Genomic DNA, 23,173 nt, shown 5'->3' on the forward strand with positions numbered 1-23,173 from the left:
CTGCAGTTAATAAGAATGTAGTGAAAACTAGAAGCATATATAAGTTGTTAATTGAGCTATCCTTTTCCACCCTACTGTATGTGCATAAAAAATGCAATTCCACACCTCAATCGGTATGTCAAATCTCAAAACATTTGTTGGGGCATATGTCCTATTGGTTTATAAATATTTGCATTTATTTCTATGCGTGTGCCCTGTTAAAATACCACAATATCGGTGGCCTGTTGCCATCAATTCAACCTGCATGCTGTGGTAATGTCCACTATTGTTCTATATATGCATGTGTTATGCTTGCTTTTCAACTGTTGAAAATCTGGTGTGTTGGGTTAATGGGAATATTTCTGCATGCTTTTATAACTAATTGGGAATGCTGTTGACTGTTACTAACCCATATCTTTATTAAACCCTCCAAAACATAGTTCATATGGGAAGGCTGGTCCCAGCGGACCCACCTGTCCCACTACAGCTGACCATGGCACCTGGCACCAGCAGATCTAGTGCCCAGCCTGAGACCTCCTCCTCCATTGGCCCTGTGCCACCTTCAGGTGGAAGCGCTGCAGGGGGATGGGGCTCAGCTCCCCCGTGCAAGCGTGGGTGGAAGAGGGCCACCTATCACCCATTGAACGGTCTGGGCTGTGGTGCGTATAGAGAGTGAACGTTCTGTTGCAGAACTTGTATGCCAGCTTGAGGCACAAGTAGTGCAACTCCTGGGTCAGCCTGCCCCTCCTACACAGCCCCCAGCACAGCCACCCTCTGGGCTGTGAAGGTGCAGCGGTGACTGCCCATGGGTGGGGACCTCAGTCCCACTGTTTCCATCTGTAAGCTCATGGGCTTGCGATTTCCAAACATCCCTCCCCATCAAAGGTGTTCACCCACCACATGTGTCATATACCACCCCTGTATGCATCCTGTTTGTCTTGCCTGTTTACCTCCCCAACCTACCTCCCCAAATATACCTATTCCCTTACCCCACATTCCACTCTCACCTGAAAAAAAGGGCAATCTGCTCCCAAAAATAAAATTACACCCCATACATAGCTGCCCATTTTGCACACATGTCCACTGGACAAATAAAATGTAATTTAATTGGCATTACAACATACTTTGTTGTCCTCACCCCTCTCTCAGGGGTTGAAGGTTTCATATCTACCTCCAAATTTATTCCATATGAACAGCTGTTGCTGTTAAAGAAATGGGCAGCTATGGACCTTCCCTACACCCATCCTGCACATCCCGAGCTACGTTCCATACTGTCTTTCCCTCTTTGTGCCCCTTTTTCACCACTTTCCTATCTCCCCATTTTTCTTTTCTTTCAAAGAAATGAGTGTGGGGGTTAGCGGGAGTAAGCACTGTTAAGCAGTAGTTAGTGGGTTTCTGTGAGTGTGCGCTTGTTTGCGCTTAGCTAAGCATTGCTAAGCATTGGACAAACCTGTGCAAACCCGCTTACAACTGCTTAAAAGTGCTCCAGTCACTCTGTATGTGAGGGCCCTTGATCTGCTCAGGAGCAAAATAAAACACCTCTGTCAGTCTTGAACCCTGGACCTTATACACACTACATAACATGAAGTACCACTAAGCCATGGTAGATATACAACAAGTTGGTGCTGAAATAAATATATCATGCATCAGAATGAGTGAATGTAAAGGAAAAATAGGAATGCCATATGAAACAACTTGTTCTGTGGATCTTTACCAACAATTGTTGTGGGATTACATTACATGACTGTGATAAGAGAAGCAGCCATTCTAGCAGGAAATAATGTTACACCATCACTTTACAACCCCACACAGTATCACAGCAGGACAAACACTGGCATATTTGTTTAGGGCAGAGGCCATACCTCCGAACTGTCCCTAATTTTCAGGTATGTCCCTGATTCTGACACAAATTTTAGCTCTGTCCCTCTGAATCCCTCCTAAAACTACTGACTTTGGCCAGAAAGGTGGTGAATTACACTTAATGAATAATGACAATAATTAAGAGTTAGACACTTATTTTACTTCAGAAAAGGTGTATTCATTCATATGCTCTGATTCTCTCAATGTTTCAACTTAATGGCGCTAACATTTTAAAGGTGTCCCTGACTTTTCCTTACTTTTCCCTGAGTCTGTTCAAATATGTACCTGAGTGTTTGAGAGGTCTGGCAGAGGCAGAAACACAGAGGCATATCAGCCTTTCTGCTGTTACACATGGCAAATATCTTTGGAAGAAGTTTTGGAAGCATACCCTTATGCAGGAATACAACACTGAAATACAAATGGATGTAACCATGTACTGGTAGCAACCAACTGTATCAATGCCATTGCTCTATTGATGAAAAACCTGTGTGGTGCACAGACAAAAAATAACAGGCTATTATCTGGCTACCATGTGGATAGGTGCACAGTTGGGAGTTATGCAGACAGATTACTTGCCTTGATAAACTAACATGTACACAGCAACCCTGTAAGTCCAGCAAGATAAAATCCACACAATAAAACTTACGCTCTCTGTACTTCTGCACCCCTACCCAAATGTAGAATATATCTGTGTGTGCAGGGTCTACCAAGGATGTAGGTAAGCATACTCACAGTACTGAAATGTGTCCAGTTTTTCTGAGCAGCTTGTGATAATGTCAACACTAAAAAAGCACAAACTGTTTAGAACTGAGTAAATGAATATTCACAGTATAGCAGTTCACAAACAATTCTTGTGCCAAAGGAATACATCTCAATAACTAGCTTTGTATGGCAGTTAATTGTAAAAGTTGAAAAGAAAGTACATCTTTCCATGTATCTTGGGGTAGCATTTTGAGGGGTGAGTACATTTCTACACTGACAAGTGGGTACTGGAAGAAGCAACATTAGGTCTGAGTACAAAATGTAAATCTATGGCTACACCCCTGGCTTCTGATATAAGAACTATACCAAACTTCTGTCTTAAACAATGATGTCCACAGCAAACAAGGATGATCTCCATCTTGGAAAGCTGAAAGGGCCACGCCTACCCAAGTTAGCAATTTATAGTACTGGGTTGCTATGACTGATTACTGCAATTACTACACAGCAGGCTGCATGCAATTAGCAAGTGGTGGCCACTAACTGGTGCAGAGGCCATCACATGCTCATGTGCAAATACCTAAAAAAGCAGGCTGCAATCTCTGCCAACAAATTCAATCACTCTATTGCAGAGACTGACAGAGAGAGAGAAAGAGACAGAGAGAGAGAGAGAGAGGCAGAGAAAAAGAAAAAGAAATATTACCAAATCATACAAAGGAAAGGTATGTGACACATATGTATTTACTGGCATGTAGTAGATGTTACTGAAGAATAGTCTACATAATGTGAACCATTCATATGTGGCAGCAGTACTTATTTATGCATAGATGTTCTGGTTAACTACTGCTATGGACAATACAGTGTGTACCTGTGGGCAGTGGGACATACCTATGAAATGTGTAGTTCAGCATTAAATGTCAAAGATCTGATCCATGTTATCTGCGTTCTGTACAGTAGTGTGGCCAATGGCTGTTGGGGGGATTAGCACTGATATTATATAAACATGGGTGTGACAGAACAACACATGCATGATAGTCATATTAACGTGTAGCTTAGCATTGGCAGCTGCTGTAGCAGTCTAGTATGCTTATCTAGCATTTGTAGCCATATATACCCCCCTAATGATAGTGTGTGTTCATATGTGACACCTGTTTGTGTTGCAGCAAGGCCCAACAGTTCAACTGAAAGGTCCACAGACTTACAACAGTGTGGACCTTGTGTGTGTATGCCACACACATACGTAGAAATATATATGTGTCATATATATTCACATCTGTATATGTGCATAGAGCAGGGAACATATTGCAACTGTTTGTGAAGGGTGGAGATATATATGTTGGTGAAGGTTAGTATGCACATATTTCTATGTAGGTTTTAGTGTGTGACAAACAAGACAGCATACGGTGCTGGTATATGACATGTGGTGGTTAAACACTGTGGGTGGTTTGTTCAGTTTGCAATGTTGAAGCCAGTGAGGCCTGCTAAAGCTACCTGGACTGTGAACACCGTCAATGCATTTATCCCAAGACTGTGCAATTTTATTACATTACTGTACACCTCACATCCTTTATATAATTGATATTCTCACTATGAAAGGTGAAATGTATATGTGCCTACAGATATATGTATATGTATACCAATGGATGTGTATATGTGTATATATATATATATATATATATATATATATATATATATATATATATAGTTATATATACTCATACACACCTACATCTACTTGTTGCTATAGGTTTCCTGTACTGTTAACTGACTGTGATGGTCAATGTGTTTGTGAATACGTCAAAGATATGTATCTGTGGGATAGCCTAGTGGGAAACTGTTTATGTCATGGTATTATGGGTCCTTGCTTTGATCCTAGCAAAAGCTGTGTATTCTGTTGCTAGGCAGAAAAAGTGCTTTTGCATACAGTGTGATTAAGTCCCTTGGTTTTAACTAGGGTGTGTCATTGGAGGCTAAAGCACTACATTTATGATTATTGATTGGTACTGATGTTGAATCCAAATCCTGTGTGTACTGTAGTACCACTTGAAGCTCTGGGCCTGTACAGCAAAGTATGGCTTATGTCCATATTGCTTGCATCCACAGTTTTGTGTGGTCCCTGTATTCATCATAGATTACATTTCTCAAGATTAAGGTTGTGTAAGTACTGACACACAGTACTGTATAGTACACACTGAAAGCTTATCTGGGTTGACATACCTTTGTGTCCTGTAATTATGTCTGATGTGTGTGTGGGTATGTCTGCAACATGTCCTTTGACATATGTGTGGTAAAACATATAACTGCGTATCTAGCAACATTCATAGTGTACTACAGCAGTATGCGACCTATATTCCCAATTGTGCACATATTTTGGACACGGGTTTGCCATTAACAAGTTGTGTGGTATAATAGTAATACATTTACTGGACCTTACACTCATTGTGATGGATGATATATTTCTTTACACATCAGCTTGATATATATCTGCTGTGGCTAGGTGGTGCATCGTGTTGCATACAGTGTGCCAGGTACTCTTGTATAGTCTTATATAGTGATTTTATTTTGTTGCTGTGCAGAACATGGTTCATTTGATTGAAAGTGAGCCAGGCACTTCCAAGCAGTTGTGGGGTGAGCAGTAATAAGTGGCAGTTAAAGTGTTTCACTCTTGGTTAGCTAATAGGTTGCAATATATGGCAGTTCAGTGATATCTGTACTGTATAATGTTAAATGTGCCATATGACTTGCTCAGACATATTTTCATATTTATGTCTTCCAGGGATCATGGCACATCACAGGAATCCCACTTACAGTAGTGCTGTAGATGACATAATTACTACCAGTATGATTCAACACTACAGTCTCATGTTCTCATGAACCAGCCAGGCCCAGCAGGAGCGTACTGCAATGTGGCAAGATGTTGTTCACAGGGTAAATGAAGTAGGCCTGCATAACTGGACATATGAGCAGGTATGCCACCACTGAAGAGATCTTCTCAGACATGTCCGTCAGCATGCTGCTGATGTGCGGAGACAACTTGCAACAGGAGGTGGTGTTAATATCCACCCCCCCCCCTCACCAGAGTGGAGGGGCTTTTCCTGAGCCTGGTGGCACCTGCCCAACAACAACAGCAGCAGACATACACCATGATGGAAGTTGGAGCCACCCAGCAAGCGCACATGGAGCATGCAGGTAACATGGCATATCTGTAGACTACTGTTATCTGTATTGGTAGATCATGCATATGTGAGATGTGGAGTGTGTCGTTAAAAGATGTGGAGCCTGTTGTTGTGCAATACTGATCATTTGGAACATAATCTGTAGCCCTATGAATGTAAACTGTTGTTGTACTGTAAGATTTCAAACACACAGTAGCAATGCCACAGTTGTGGCCACTGACAAACTGTCTTATCTCTATGTAGGTCCCTCTGGGGTGACATCAAGGCAGTGGACAGATGCTGATGAATCTGTTCTACATTTATTATTGTAAATAAAAAGTGCATGTCATAGTTAAGGTGTAGGCCATGTATACATGTAACACACCTACCCATAATGCATGCTGTGCATGTTTGGTGTAAGACCACACACATCTCACTAATGTGATTAGCTGCCTCAAACACATGCAATACCCAGACCATCTCAAACAAATGTGGCTAGACTGTAGTGACCATTGGATAGGCACAGTTGATACTCAACATGCACATAACATACACAACTATGTCATACACAGAGCATTTTAACATGCTTCACATAAAGGATTCCCAAACCCTCTGTAAAGACACACTCCACTATCCAAAATCTCATCCACACATTACACATAATATACCTGAGGGGTAGAGGCCTATCATAGGGCATTTAAACACTCTGCAACCCACTACACATTCATGTCAGGGAATGCTCCTTATTGGCCTCCTTACAAACTCATGTAACAACTGTTTGTGAAATGGTGACTGTAGCCAAGGTAGTACAGTTCTGGTACAGCATGAGTAGTGCTGGTTTGGGAAACATTTGTAGCCTTGAATGACCACATGATGCTTCATGACGATGGCCTATGGTACTATACCCCATCCAGTTATTGTAACCACAGTACTACACATAGCTTTCATTGCTTTACACCTTGCTATACACCTTAATGTTGCATGTGTGCACACATATGCACCTCTAAACAATATGCATGCCAATCACCATTTGCACAACTGACACATATATGTCTTGTGATGCTATTGAGTTTTGAATACCTGCACAGCAATGTTGTGTCCATGTATGCATTGTGTTCTAGGGGGAGGCCCATCACCTAATAACAAAACACATGCATCAAAGCAATGTATACTGTTAGTAACATGGACTGTCTACACTTGCACTGCATGCTGTTGAGCAACACATGTCCTGCATGCTGACATGTGTGATATGACTCTTTTGCTTGTGATACTGTACCCCACCATCACCTGCTATTGTGTATGTTCTGAGATTGCTGGTGTTGTGTGTGTCTGCTTTAGGAAGGAGTGTATTTTTGTGTGTGTGCATTTGTGCATGTGCATATGTGCGCATGTGTGCATGTGCACATGTGTCCATGTGCGCATGTTGTGCATGTGTGCATGTGATCTGACATCATGTTCAGGTCTTAAAGTGTGATTCCTGTTTTCCTCTCACAGGTGCCGAGGTAGGTCTGGTTCAGTACAGCAGGGAACCTGATGTCTCTGAGTCAGACAGTGATCATGAGGATAGGTGTGTTGAGGCACAGGCAGGTTTGTCACAGTCTGTTGTTGGGCCACCAATTGACAGTACACAAGTCTCCACCCCATCCATGCACACAGTCATACTGCCTGTACATCCATCATCACCATTGCCCTTAGCTGAGGGACAGTGTATGGTTGGGACTGGCCAGGACAGTGTAGTATCTATGGCACATGTATAAGGACACAGCAGCCATAGCCAATGTCTGGAATGGTACCACATAGGCAGATGCCCAGGGGTTCTCGTCAGAGCACTGCTAGTCATCATGCCCCTGGCAGACGTGCCACACCTCTTTCTAACACACGCATGTTCCAGGCTGTCATGGAGGCACAGACATGAATGGAGAGGTACACCAGACAGGAAGTAAGGGCACAGAGGCCTCATAACACCTCTGTAAATGACAGTATCCATGACCTAGCAGGTGCCATACGTAATTACACTGAGGTCATTGATAGACATTGGGGTGAGACATTGGATGTCCTCCACAATGTCATGTCCATGTGTCAGGACAGTGCAGGATGGTTGAAACATCGATGTGGATGTATGCCAGCAACATCAGCCACTGGAGGTCACCGTGGATGTCCAGCAAGTCACAGCTACTCCCGTAGTGCCAGTACCAGCCCCAGCAATGTTGGGGGGGCTGTCCAGAGATCATCCTAGGAGACCACGTGCATGTAGCTCTGGCAAGTCCCAGCAGGGACCTGGATCCAGTGGACATATGTCAACCCCTTCGGATAGTACCCAGTCTGGGTTAGTACCTGATACTGTCTGTAGCACCCCTGACAGGCACAGGTTCCGTATCCATGGCCAAAGATGGTGATCTGTAAAGCCTGCCAGGTAAGTCTGTAGCTGTCTCACAAATCCGAGTATATGGCAGCCACATGGTGGAACTGTGTGCATGCAGACACACACACACATAAACCAGAAACCTAAGGCAAACACATACCCGCACACATTACATCAACATTGGCCCATAACAGTACTCATAGCCCTCACACACACACTCACACACACATGTCGATTGTATGGCTCAGTGTAGGCCTCTGGCAAACCAGCAACACACCCTGGGCATATGATGAAACCTGTACAACCTCCTGTCATCTGTAACATTGATGCAGGAACAGGCTAACATGGTGCTGATGCACAGGGTGACTTTAATAAAGTATTGCAATGGTTGAATGTGAGCATGTTGTCATCAGTAAAGTGTAATGATATCCTTGAAGGTGTAGCTGAGCAGTCATGATGCATTAAAGCTGTAATTAGCAATGTTGTATTGTTTACACCAGTGTTTATTCCAACTGTGTTTTGTTTGCCCATGTGCCACTTGGCTGATATGTGTAATTGTGTCAGCATGTGTTATACAGTGGAGAGTAAGTGTGGGATGTGTGCAGCACAGGTCTGCAGGTGTACATTTGTGAACATGGTGGAGGTGCACTGTCTGCATGTATGTGCATATTGGACACATGGGCAGGGTGACATGCCCTGTATTGGCCAGTGTTAACACTCCATACTTTCTATCGGTGGCCAGTATGCATTGTACTACACACATTTTGGAACTTGAGTACACATGTGTGTGTATGACACGGGTTGACACTGTGCTGTGGGTGATGCTGTTGTTGCTACTGTCATTGGTTTGCATTACTAAGGTTAACACTGTCCCAGCTGCATAATCCTTTATTAATGCACACTGTTCACCTACAGGGTTGCATGGACCGTGCTATCACAAACACAAGAAATTCTCACTTATACAGTAAAAGTGCATTAGTCTCATGGACCCCTGCCATAAACTAATTATATAATAGAAGGTGTGAAGTTGTACCAAAAGAGTTACATACCAAGAAGGGATAACCTCTCTGGTCAGTATCATTGGGAAAATACAATCCATCAATAAACATACAAGGCAAGCTTCAAAATACAAAATGGCAAGGATTCCAAAGACAACACTAAAGCTTTCTTCAGTGTTGTTCATAATCTACAGGGGAAATCTCAGATCGTGTTACAGTTAATGCAAATGGTCACAAAGTACATTTATCTGACTGACATTACCAATTCCTTGTCAGACAGTTTGAATATGGATTTCACTACCCTGCCATTACACAAGGGCCACATTTCCAGACCTGAAGAATGTAAAACCTGATGATTCACAGACACTCTCATTAAAACATCTCTTTAACAAAGTACACACCACAGTGGCAATGGTACTGGACAGTGTCCCTGGCTGTGTCATACACAAGCTGACATATGAAGTGACCACTCACCTAAACGCTCTGTCCAGATGCAGCCTCTATACAGGTTACATACTTGTGGAATGACACACGGTAATGGTGTTCACAGTACACAAGGGTTGAGCTACAATGTCTTCTTCTTCTCCTTTCGGATGCTCCCATTAGGGGTCGCCACAGTACATAATTTCTTCCTGGCCTCTGCATCTTGCACTATCACACTATCCACCTGCATGTTCTCTCTCACCACAGCCATAAACCTCATCTTAGGCATTCCTCTTTTCCTGTTACCTGGCGACTTCATCCTTAGCATCTATTTCACAATATACTCTGCATCCCTCCCCAGCACATATACAAACCAACTTAATCCTGCCTATCTGGCATGGCTTACTAACCTTCAAACCTGGCCTGACCCTCTAATATACTTATTCTTAAACCTGTCCACCCTTGTCACACCCAGTGCAAATGTTAACATAAATTGATTAAGGGTAGAACTACAAAAGGTCCTGGAAACTCTCACCCTATAAGCCAGACCAATGCTATCTAGAAGGCTATGGAGCACAGCATTATGGAACTCATTAACAGAGACATTATGAACCTGCAAACACTGCACCATACCCACTTAGGTTCTCTAAAGGCTAGATCATGGCTCCTACACCTAGTAGACTTCAAGCCAGTCAACAAGACTATAGGTGAGGGAGGGGAGGTCAACACAGCCAAGCTATAGCTCACCAGCAATTCATACCCATTCCACATACTGGTATTATACATAACCTCAACAGAATGACCATAAACAATTGTTAGATGATGGCTTGACAACTGACGCACAGATGTAGGACACAAAGTAACATTTGCAGCCTCCATGTACTATTATATGCCAGTAACGAGTGGTATTCACCTGCACTCAGTCCTGGGACCACTCCTGTTTGGCATATAGCTTTCTTAGGTACAAGCAGACACAGTAGGTATATGTCTGCCCACGTTTGATGACAATGCATACTGTGGGCTATACTTTATTCTCCAAATGACACACATCCTCCAAAAGGTATCATACAGACATATGTCTGGTGCCAAACTCATGCTGTAAAGCTATAAGCCTAAGAAAGCATAGTTATCCACTTTTAGAAAACAAAGTATCCCCAGAGTACCACATAGGTAGTAGCCCCCAAAATGTGGAACAGGTGCTAATGTATACATAGAGCCATGTGTTAAGTCATCTCTCCTTTGATGCACAAACACGATCCAAAAACCACTGCCAACACCACGACAAGCAGGACTATGGACTCATAGTTTAGTATCCACCAAGGATGAAGAAACAACAAAATATACAAAGTTTTATTGAAATTTCTCCACAAAAACAGCTTTTCACTGTTAAGCGCTTTCACCCGGTCCAAATACCAGGCTTCATCAGAACAGTGAGCATAATTTTCTAACAGCTTTAAATAGCAGTAGCAAGTCATATGACCACAGCATTACCGCCAATAAAATTTCATTACTTTGTTAAAAACAAGCAGCGGTACCGCATACTATTACAATATACTAACCATGCCTTTAATTCCATTAATAAAAAATAAATAAAAACATCCAATAAATATTTTATTATTACAGATGTTACTTCACTTAGAATGTGTCACAACCCTTCCCATTTTTCATTAAAAATGCTTTGATCTGCCACTAATTAACATCCTCAGTTTTAAGTACATAAACATGTTAAAAATACAATATCCCTCCAGAGTACAAAAAACCTAATTATAATCTAGCAGCTCTTAATTTCAATACCCTGCTAATACTAATATTGTCATTTAGCTTTGGAGCCCTCCCTACATCCAACCTAAGTTGCCAAAGCAACTCCTTATACTGAAGTCTTGATTCCCAACTACCACCACAGGGATCCATCACCACTTGCTCCAGAACCAAAAACTTAATGTTCATGTCCTTACACACCTGGGAATGTTTGAAAAAAACACTGGTGTCCTTTCCCTTATTCACATCGTAGATATGTTCGTACACCCTCCTTTTCAATTGCCTCTCTGTTTTCCCTATATAAAAACTCATACAGGTCATACATAATCTCATGTACACCACACCTTTTGTCCCACAATTAAATATTTGGAGGCTTTAATTTTGAATTTTCTAGATGGAATAAATACTGACCCTTGATTATTCGTATAACTACATTGATGGCAAGTACCACATCCATCTCTCCTTTGATGATCACATTACCAAAGGGTTTTGGAAATCCCTCTGTGGAGCACATAAGTAATAAAGGGTTTGCATGCAGATCCACAGAGGTTGTTGCACACCTATAATGATTAGTCATCTTTGCCAGACTTTGCTTGCTTTGGAACAGGTTTCAAATATACCTCAAGCATAAACCCTCACTCACACTCTTCAATAGAAACTGTGATGAGTGGATTTGAAACGGAAGATGTAGCCCAGGGATCACTGCAGTGGCTAAGCTTGTCACAAGCATACAGAAGTGACCTAAGGTCTGGAAAGCACCAGCACGCTCTGGCAAAGATAACACATGCATTCATGGAGAAAGCAGAGTACCCACCTATGAAATACTTGAGGTCACATGTATGTATATGGATTTACCCCACAGCTAAATTACATGTGTAATGCACATACAGTTGTCATTGTGATATGTCATACACTAGAAAAATCAAAACCCACTCCACATTGGCCAATGGTGTCACACACCTGGAGCACAGACACACAGTCAGCAAGTGCAAGATTCAAACTCTTTCCTAACTACATTATAATAATGCAGCAGTATGCATTTACACAACACGCTATACACATTACTAGAATTTCTCCTTTCCACAGGTATATTTGTAGGTTGGTGACATCATCAGACTTGACAAAGATGAGTGTACCACTTTTAAGGGGTGTGAGTAGTCTCCAAAAAGGTTTTTTTTCTTTTCTGTGAGACACACACAGAGTAGGCAAGTGCAAGATTCAAACTCCTACCTAACTACATTACAATACTACAGCAGTATGCATTTATACATCGCACTATACACATTACTGGGATTTCATTTTTCCACAGGTATATTTGTAGGATGGTGACATCATCAGACTTGACAAAGATGAGTATACCACTTTTAAGGGGTGTGAGTAGTCTCCAAAAAGGTTGCGCCTCCCCCAGGAAGAAACACACACTCACAGATGGCAAGTATAGGATTCGAATCCCTACTTAACTACAGCATGATACTACAGCAATATGCATTTACACAATGCACTATACACATTACTGGGATTGCACTTTTCCACAGGCATATTTGTAGGATGGTGACATCATCAGACTTGACAAAGATGAGTATACCACTTTTAAGGGGTGTGAGTAGTCTCCAAAAAGGTTGCGCCTCCCCAGGGAGACACACACACAGTTGGCAAGTGCGAGATTCAAACCACTACCTAACTACATTATGATATTAATAGCAGTACACATTTACATGACACGCTATACATGTTACTGGGATTTCACCTTTCCACAGGTATAGTTGTAGGATGGTGACATCATAAGACTTGACAAAGATGAGTATACCACTTTTAAGGTGTGTGAGTAGTCTCCAAAAAGGTTGCTCCTCCCCAGGGAGACACACACACACACACACACACACACACACACACACACACACACACACACACACACACACACACACACACACACACAGTTGGCAAGTGTGGTGTTGTTAGTCCAAACTAAGTAGTTCTTTACACTTCAGCGCAAGCAATATGTTGTTACAGGGTGCAATACAGACATTACTTGCTGAAAGTCTGCACAAAGGTTTTTTTCACATTTGCAAACCTCAGCAGGCTTATCATACTAGGTGTATTGTGAGTGTATTGTATGCATAGGCCATGACCATATCATATATGGGTTGATGCATCACATGCTGGCACACACAGGGTCAAACCTTGAGTATCATCTTACCTTCACCTACATGATACTGCAATATAATAGAAAGATGATAAACTTGAACAATTGGCTGAGCTTCTGGTGTCATTCAAAGGGGATCCAGTCTCTGTCTGCCTGTGATGACATGATAGACAAGCCTTGTTGCTTCGCTACAGATGGTTTGCATCTGTCACCCCTATGCTTCTGAATACTGGCCAAGGCTCTCGCTGTCCCCATATTACCTTTTTTAGGCAAGGCTCAAAGGTTCATAGGTAGGTACTAGGCTATCAGCCCTGGGGCCTATACAAGCCAAGCCAAAAAGGTACCCTGGCTTTTGCCACCCAAGAAATTTATTTTCCTGTGCCACTGTCGAGCAGTGACACAGAAGTGATTCCCAGGGTGAATTTCCTATTTCCCATCCAATCATCAAGATTTTTCTTGAATTGTGCTAATAAGGAGCTTTGTTTGATATAGATAGGTAGTTTATTCTGGAGTATGTGAAGTCTCTGGGACCAGATTCTATCCCTCCGGCATGTTCTGTTTATTGTGGTGACAAGGTTTAGGTCTGTAGAGCGTCTAGGTTCACAGGTTCATAGGTAAGTTCTAGGCTATCTACCCAAGGGCATTTATAAGCCTAGCCAGAATGTTTTGGCTTTCGCCTCCCTTTTAAATTAGTTTCCTGGGCCTCTGTCTAGCAGGGCCACTGAAGTGATCCCAGGGGTAAATTTACAATTTCCCATCCACTCATCAAGATTCCTCTTGAAGAGAATCTGCGAGGGGCTGTGCCTAACATCAACTGGGATTCTATTCCAGAGTGAGAGAAGTCTCTGGGACAGGAATCTATCCCTCCAGCACGTCCTGTTTATTGCTTTGCTGAGGTTTAATTCACTGGAGTGTGTGGCTCTAAGAGATTTGTTTTTCTTGAGGTGGAGCATGTCCATTAATTCTGGGTTGGACATGGCCTTATACATCAAGCATAGATCACCTCTGAGCAGGCAGTAAGCAACCAAGTAGAGCTGGAGTTTCTTTAGTCGAGCTGCATAAGGCATCTCTTTGAGGCCCATGATCCTCTTGGTGAGATACTTCTATGGTCTTACCAGCTGTTGCATGTGCCAATTAAGGTACATACCAAATGGGGCATTGTAATCTATTATGGGCCTAATGAGTGATGAGTAGAGGGGCACAATGACCTATCTTGATCTAGAGGTGAACCCTTTTGTTATTAGATGGGCTACATAGAAGGAATATGTAACCACTGTGGCAATGTGATTATCAAATGAGAGGTTACTATCTACCTGGGTCCCCAGGTCCCTAATTACATTTTCTGTACCTAGTGGATTACCACCTATGTGGTAATTCGTGGGCACTTTGTTTTTTTCCAAAGGGGATGACTATGCATTTTTTGGCATTCAGCTTGAGGCTATGGTTTTGACACCAGGTATTTGTCTCTGTAAGACCCTTATGGAGGATGTCTGTGTCAGCCAGAGAGTCAATTATGGCCCCCAGTTTGCAGTCATCTGTGAACTTGGTCAGCCATAGTCCTCCCGTGCTTGCCTGTACCACAGAGAAGTATATACTGAACAGGAGGGGTCCCAGGACTGAGACCTGTGTGATGCCACTTGTGACTGGTTTAGAGTCAGACATGGCACCCGCAACTCTGACCATGTGTGTTCTATCCGTGAGCCAGTTGGCCACCCATCTCATGACATGGGGTTAATGTTCAAGCTGGTAAGCTTGTTTATGATGCCAGAGTGGGGAATGGTGTCAAAGGCCTTAGTGAGGTCCAGGTAGGCTGTGTGGACTACCTTCCCTTCATCTATAGCCTTGTTAACTGTTTCAAAGAAGTCAACTAGGTTTAGGAGGCAGGATCTGCCTTTAACAAAGCTGAATTGGGTAGGGTCTAGTATCAGGAGCTTCCCAATGTCTCTGTTTAGGAGTTCAATGATAATTCGCTCCATAGCTTTGTAGACCAGGCTGGTCAGGCTTATAGGCAATAGTTCCCAGGTTCTGTTGTGGCACCACCTTTGTGGAGCGGGATGACTGTTGCTGTACGCCATTCTTTGGGTACATAGCCTGTGGTAAGGCTGAGTCTGAACAGTGAATTTAGGTGAGGGTTTAGTTCCTTTTGGAGCTCATGTAAGACGCAGCCTGGGACGCCATCCGGTCCCATTGATGCTGTGTTCTTAGATTTGGAGAGGGCTGTTTTTACCTGCATATCCATGATGTTTGGGACTCTGCATTCTCTGGGATGGACACAGGCCCTTTTGGGGGTGAGGGGGGTAAAGTTTGCACTAAACTTGTCCACCAGGATGTTGGCAATGTCAGTTGGTTCAGTGTATTTTTTGCCATTTTGCAGTAGCTCAAAGCATATTTGAGAGTTGCCACCTAAATGTTTGATATAGCTAAAGAAGGCTTTGTGATTACCTTTAGATTCCTTGGCAATTTTTCTTTAGAAACTGGCCTTGGATGATTTTATGAGTGATTGTAGCTTCTTGCTGATAATGATCAGTGATGCCTTTTTGGAATTTTGCTCTATCATGTAGTAGTTTCCTCCTTCTGTTGTATAGCTTATTTATGGCCAAGGACCACCAGACTGGTTTCCTCTTTTTGGAGGAGTGAGTCTTGCTTTTACTCAGGATGGCACAATCCATGCATCCCTGTAGATGCTCATATAATGCACTTGCAAAGGATTCTGTGGCTTGGATAGCATTATCCTGTAGCAAGGGGGCTTTGAAACTTTCCACTTTGGTCTTGAGAAGTGTGAAGTTTGCTTTTGAAAAGTTTTTCGCAGTGGTTTCCTTGACTGGGGGTGGGGTCGGGATGTGGATGTCCAGTGTAATTACTTTATGATCTGATCTTACCAGCAAGGGGTTTACCTCTGGTGTGGAACACTGATCCCCCACGTTGGTGATGAGCAGGTCCAGTATGTTGTCACCTCTAGTGGGCGTGGTGACCAGCTCTTCCAGGGAGTTTGAGTTTATAAACTCTAGATAGCATTCGGCAAAGGAGTTTGTACTTGAGTAATTCTCCCAGTCAGTGTTTGGGTAGTTGAAATCTCCTAATATCATGGTGTTTGGTAGGACCTTTATATTTTCCAGTGTTCTCAGGAATGCTGAGTGAGGGTCCTGAGACAAGGTAGGTGATCTGTAGCAGGCTACGATCTGATAAGCAGCTTTGCCCACTGTTAGTTGCACTTGGATGGTCTCCGAGGCCTCGTGCTGTGCCACTAACCTGGAGATGTGGGTATCCTTTATGAAAATGGATACATCCCCTCCTTTTGTATTTTGGTCCAGGTTTTGGGGACAAAGCTCAGAGAGATTAGGATTTCTTTAAGTGGAGCATGTCCAACAGCTCTGTGTTTGACATAGCTTTGTATGTTAGGCAGAGATCATCTCTGAGTAGGCGATATGCGACAGAGTATAGCTGGAGTGTTTTGAGACGATCTGTGTAGGGCATGTATTTGAGGCCGCTAATCCTCTTTGTGAGGTATTTCTGTGGGCTTTTCAGCTGTTGTAGATGTCTTGTGAGGTACATACCAAAAGGGGCGTTGTACTCTATAATGGATCTAATGAGTGATGAGTAGAGGGGAACAATGACCTCTTTTTTTCTGCATGAGAAACCTTTTGTGATGAGGTGTGCCATGTAGAAGGATTTCCTGACTACTGTGGTGATGTGATTATCAAAGGAGAGTCTACTGACCACCTGTGTCCCAAGGTCTCTTATCACACTTTCAGTGTTAAGTATACTACTGTCTATGTTGTAGTTAATGGGTGCAAAGTTTTTACCAAAGGGGATGACAATGCACTTTCTGGCATTGAGCTTGAGGCCATGGCTTTGACACCAGGTATCTGTCTCAGTGAGGCCCTTTGGTAGGATGTCCACATAGTTAGTAGTTTCGATTATGGCTCCTAGTTTGCAGTCATCAGGGAACTTCATTAGCCAAATACCTTCTGTGTTAGCCTGTACTTCAGGGAAGTAGATACCAAACAGGACAGGACACAGGACTGAACCTGTGTACTCCACTTGTCACTGGTCTGAAGTCGGACTTGGAGTCTGCTACTTTCACAGTGTGAGTTCTGTCAGTGAGCCAGTTGGCAACCCATCTTGTGACATAGGGATTTATACCTAGTTTAGTGAGTTTATCTATAATTCCAGAGTGGGGGATGGTGTTGAAAGCCTTGGCAAGATCTAGATAGGCTGTGTGAACCACCTTATCCTTGTCTACGGCTTTGGTGACTGCTTTGAAGAAGTCTATCAGGTTTAGGAGACATGATCTGCCTTTTCCAAACCTGAAATGGTTGTGGTCCAGAGTTTGGAGATTACCAATGTCTTTGTTTATAAGTTCCATGTTGATACGTTCCATGGCCTTGCAGACCAGGCTCATCAGGCTAATGGGGCACTAGTTCCTGGGGTCCTTGGTGGCTCCCCCCTTGTGTAGTGGGATAATCATCGCTGTGCACCATTCAGCAGGTACAAAGCCTGAGGTGAGGCTATGATTGAACATGGTACTTAGGTGTGGTGCCTGTTCGTTCAGTAGTTCATGTAGAATGCAGCCTGGGATGTAATCTGGTCCCATGGATGCTGTGTTCTTGGCTTTGGAGAGTGGTTTTTACCTGTTCAGCTGTGATGACAGCAAATTTGCATTCTTCCAGTATAGAGATGGGCTCTTTCATGGGTGAGAGGGGGGTAAAGTTAGCACTGATCCTATCTGCCAGGATGTTGGCAATATCAGTTGGGTCTGTATATTTAGTGCCATTGTGCTGTAACTCAGAGCAGATCTGAGTGTTGCCATTGTGATTCTTGACATAGCTATAGAATGCTTTGTGGTTGTCTTTAGAATCAGTGGCGATTTTGTTTTCATAACTAGCTTTGGAGCATTTTATCAGGGATCACAGCTTCTTACTGAGGCTGACCAGGGAGATCCTCCACTCATGGGTTTTACCCTATTTTGCAACAGTTTCTTCCTTCTGTTGTGCAGTTTGTTTATGGCAGGGGACCACCAGATTGGCTTCCTTTTCTTGGAGGATAGCGTCTTGATACTGTTTGGGATAGCACGATCCATGCACTCATGTAAGTGCTTATAAAGTACAATTGTGCAGAATTCAGTAGTCGTAACTATATTGTCCATCTGCATGGGTGTCCTGATGTTCACCACTTCTGTCTTAAGAATCATGAAGTTGTCTTTGGAGATATTTTGTATCATAGTTTTCTTAATGGGGGGTGGGGGCAGAATGTGGATATGTAGAGTAATTAGCTTATGGGCAGATCAGACCAATGAGGCGTTGACTTCAGGTGTGGAACACTGGTCACTCAGGACAAACCAAACCCCGTAACCAACACAAATAACCACAAAGTGAGCTAAATGCTACACATTGCCAGAAGTCTCAGTCTCCAGATGCACACACTCGAGGCACTTCTCAGTATGGAGAATATTGATATCTGTGCAGTAACAGAAACCTAGTTCAAGGCTCCAGAGAGCACACCAGCACTACCAGGATACTACTCATTCCATACCTTCCAGCATCAGAACCTGTATCATAGCACATAGGGTGGGGATATATCCATATTCATCAAGGATACTTACACCTCTCTCTACATGCTCTCTACAGGATATGTACCCATAGAATGTTGCACAGCAATGTTCTTCCCACTCCACAGGGGTGGGGCCACAAAAGACCCTTAGCATTCACGCTCTATGAACCTGACAAGTCTGATCTGCAAGGCAGTGGAGCCAATCATAATCATAATGGAAGTCAACAATAAAGACATTGGGAACCTTCACATAGTTGAGCACACCCAGTTTGGCTTCGTCAAATGCAGATCACACCTCCTGAACTGGGTGGATTTCTTTGAGACAGTTACCCAGGCTACAGATGATTGAAATGAGCTCCACATAGCCTACCTATACCTCGCTAAGGCCTTTGACACAATTCCTCAGTCAGGTATCATAGATGACCTCACCAACCTGGGCATGAATCCATACATCACATGATGGATTGCAAACTGGCTTACAGATAAATCCCACAAATTAAGAGTTGCTGGCTACATGTCAGACTCTACACCAGTAACAACTGGTGTCACCCAGGGTTCAGTCCTGGGGTCCCTCCTGTTTGGTATAGACATCTAAAAGTACATGCCAACACAGGAGGGTTGTGGTTGACTAAGTTTGCTGGGAACTGTAAAGTGTTTGCCATAATAGATTCCCCGGATGACACAAATATTCTCCAGAAGGGACTCTATGAGACAGATGTGTGGTGTCAGAATCATGGCCTCAAGCTCAATGTTGAAGAATGCATAGTAATCCCCTTTGGTGAAAACAAAGTACCCACAAACTACTACATAGGTGTTACCCCCTTAAAACTGACAAGGTAATAAGGGATCTGGGGACACAAGTAGATAGTCATCTTTCCTTTGACAACCATGTTGCCAAAGTGATTGGGAAATCGTATGTGGCCCATCTAATCAACAAAGGGTTTGCATCAGGATCAAAAGAGGTAGTGGTGGCCCTCTACTCTTAAGTCATCAGACCCATCATTGAGTACAATGCACCATTTTGGATGTACTCAACTAAGCATATCCAGCAGCTGTAGAGACCACAGAGGTACCTCACCAAGAGGATTACTGGCCTCAAACTGTTGTGTTATGCAACACAACTGGTAAAACTAAATCTGTTCTCCATTGCGTACCACCTACTCACTGGCACACTCTGCCTAACATACAGAGCCATGTCCAACACATAACTGTTGAACATGCTCCATCTATGGATAACAAAACTGAGTTGCACTACACACTCCAGGGATATGAACCTCATCACAACAATGAATACAACATGCTGGTGGGATAGAGTACCATCCCTTTCATTGAACAACTTAAGTACTTGTAGTACATAGTTTGATTATGACAGGGGTCCAATATATTATATGGGTCTGTTTTCATATCACTGTTTGCGCAAGACAGGATTGGTGAATAGTGACAAGTGTCTGGAGTAAGAACTGCAACTGCCAGATATATGTGTCCCACTGCTGTACTCAGTCATGGCCTATGTGTGTGAGCATGCCCAGTATAACCTTTCAGTATGTTGTTGACTGACATTTGCTTCATTTGTTTAAGTGTGTGAGCATGCCCAGTATGACCTTTCAGTATGTTGCTGACTGAAATTTGCTAAATTTGTTTAAGTGTGTGAGCATGCCCACTATGGGCATATATACTATATGTGTGTGAAAATCAAGCTGGTTTTTACTTCAGAGCGCACCTTTGTGTTGTACATTGACAGGAAGCATGTTGTGCCTGCAGGGCTTCCATGAGGGAATATGCATAGATTTATCAACATTTCTACATATAGGGGAGACAGCTATTATTTGTACATTTCTACCCGGGGGGCACACCTGATTGTTACTGTTGGTGTACATAGGTTGAGGGGTACACCTGACACTTACACATTTGCTAGGTCTGCGCTTCTATGTCAGGTACTCCATTCAGTCTGTACTGTTGCGTTGCCTATCGTACTGGCTTGAGGCATACCACTGTACTACAGACCTTAGCTTCCAATTACACGCATATTAGTTTGTGACTTCATAGCCTACCCAACCCACATCACACTGCCTGGCCTGCTGTTATCTGTCTGCATAGGCCTGAGGGGAGGTTACTCATATGCCTCTTCAGAGGGCAAGATACAGCATTTGTTTGTGTTTGCGTTTGTCTACAATTGTCCTGCTGGCTGTGACTGTTAAGTATGTGACCCCCCCCCCCAACTGGTATGTGTGAGTGACTTAAGTTGTGTCTGTGCCAGTGAAATGCTGTCATGGCTTAGTGGTTCAGTACTGTGACTATAGTGCACAGTATCCTGAGTTCGAGCCCTGTCACTGCTTTTTATATTCCTGCTGGGCAGACCTGACTGGCTAAGGAACAGTAAAGCAGGTGTGAGCGTGTTTACCTGACTTTGCCCGACTTTGCCCAACATTGCCCAACTTTGCCCGACGTTGTGCTGGTTAGTGCGGTACGCAGCTATGCACAATTGTATTTAAATATGCTCTCTTTACTGGTAAATTTTGCTTAGCAGTGCTTTATATTGCTTAAAATATGGACTCATGCCTCAGGTGGTGCTGCAGGGCTGCCTATGTCAGATGCACATATTACACTCCCTATACATGTTTGAAAACAGGTAGTGTCAAGTTAGGCATCCCCTTTACTGTTTGTGCGAGTCAGAGAGAGGTGCCATTTCCAGGGTTCCTACTGAGTCAGTGTATGTGCTATGCGTTGCCTCTTTGCCAAGGCCAGTGCATACTGGGTACGCCTCCTTCTGCCTACTGGGGCCGGCTCAGGTTGTTCCTCATCTGAGTCACGCTGTGCCTGTGCATGCCTTGGCAATGGTGGCGGGCAGTTTGGCCCTGCCCCATGTTGTTCCTGCTGCAGCTGTTTCCACAGGATCATATTGTGTAGCATGGCACATACCATGACAATTTGGGTACATGTAGTTGGTGAGTATTGCAAGGCTCCACCAGATGTGTCCAGGCACCGGAACCGTGACTTGAGCATCCCAAACACACACTCAATTATGTTTCTTGTCTGTGCATGTGCCTCATTATGGAGTTCTTGTTCGAGTGTGTGTGCATTTCTGATGGGTGTCATCAGCCACTGCTCCAGTGCGTATCCAGCATCCCCCACTAGATGACCATCAGGGATGTCCCCATTGGCAAATCTCTGGTACAGCTGCATCAAATGCCAGATGTGGGAATCGTGATAACTTCCAGGACAGCCAGCACACAAATTCATTATTATGCCCTGGGCATCGCACATGACCTGGCAGTTGATGTAGACCCTACTCCACTCACTGGGTGGTGCTTTGATGTGTATGTGCGTGCAGTCTATTGCACCCACTACCTCAGGGTATTCTGTTTGGTGGAAAAGACGCATATTGCTGGCCAATGCCTCACAGGAATTGGGGAAATATACGTGCTCACCGACATGTGCTGAATAGCATCCAGGAACTGATGTAGTATCCTGGATGCTGATGCCTGTGAAATCACCATCATATCACCAGTTGGTCTCTGGAAGGTACCTGTAGCTAGCATTCTTAGGCCAACACATACCTTGGTATCCACTGGGATGGGTTCCCTTCTGTTGGTTCTGTGTGTGAGGCGTGGCTGGCACAGCTCAATAATTTGCTGCAGGAGGTCTCTGTCCACCCTATAGCGCTCCACTATCTCCAGCTCATGTAGCCCCTGGTAGGTTACCCTGGGTCTGTACACTCTTCTCCGTCTCCTCACTGTGGATTGCTCAGCAGCATTCACAATATTACCACCCTCAGCACCTTGCACATGTTGGTTTATGATAGCAAGAGCAGTCCCTAACATTTTGTCTGACTTAAAAGTTTTTAAGCTTTCCATCTTTGTATGCTGCAGTGTTGCAGAGTTCTTTGGAAAAAACAGGGAAGAATGCTGTTTGCAGAGTTTAAAGTGCTGGGCTGGGCTGGGCTAGTCTGCTACCTGTGTAATTGGCTGATTCTAATATATTTCACCTGGCATCTCTGCTAGTTCTCCTTGGTTAACTTCCTACTACTTCTTTTCCTTCTTTTTCCCTTTCTGTTTCTGCCCAGGGCAGCGCCGGGCAAACAAGTGCACACACGCGCACATGCTTTGTGCACGTTTTCAGGAAATTTCAGATATATTCACAGCGTACACCTTTGGTTTCTGATTTTCAAAAAGGACAACTGTAGACATGCCTCTTGCAATCCTGAGCAACTCAGGGCAAACACAAGACACTGTTCTCCAATAAGCTT

This window comes from Protopterus annectens, chromosome 2.part2 (assembly GCF_019279795.1).
Source record: "Protopterus annectens isolate FY-2018-M chromosome 2.part2, PAN1.0, whole genome shotgun sequence".
NCBI lineage: Eukaryota > Metazoa > Chordata > Ceratodontiformes > Protopteridae > Protopterus > Protopterus annectens.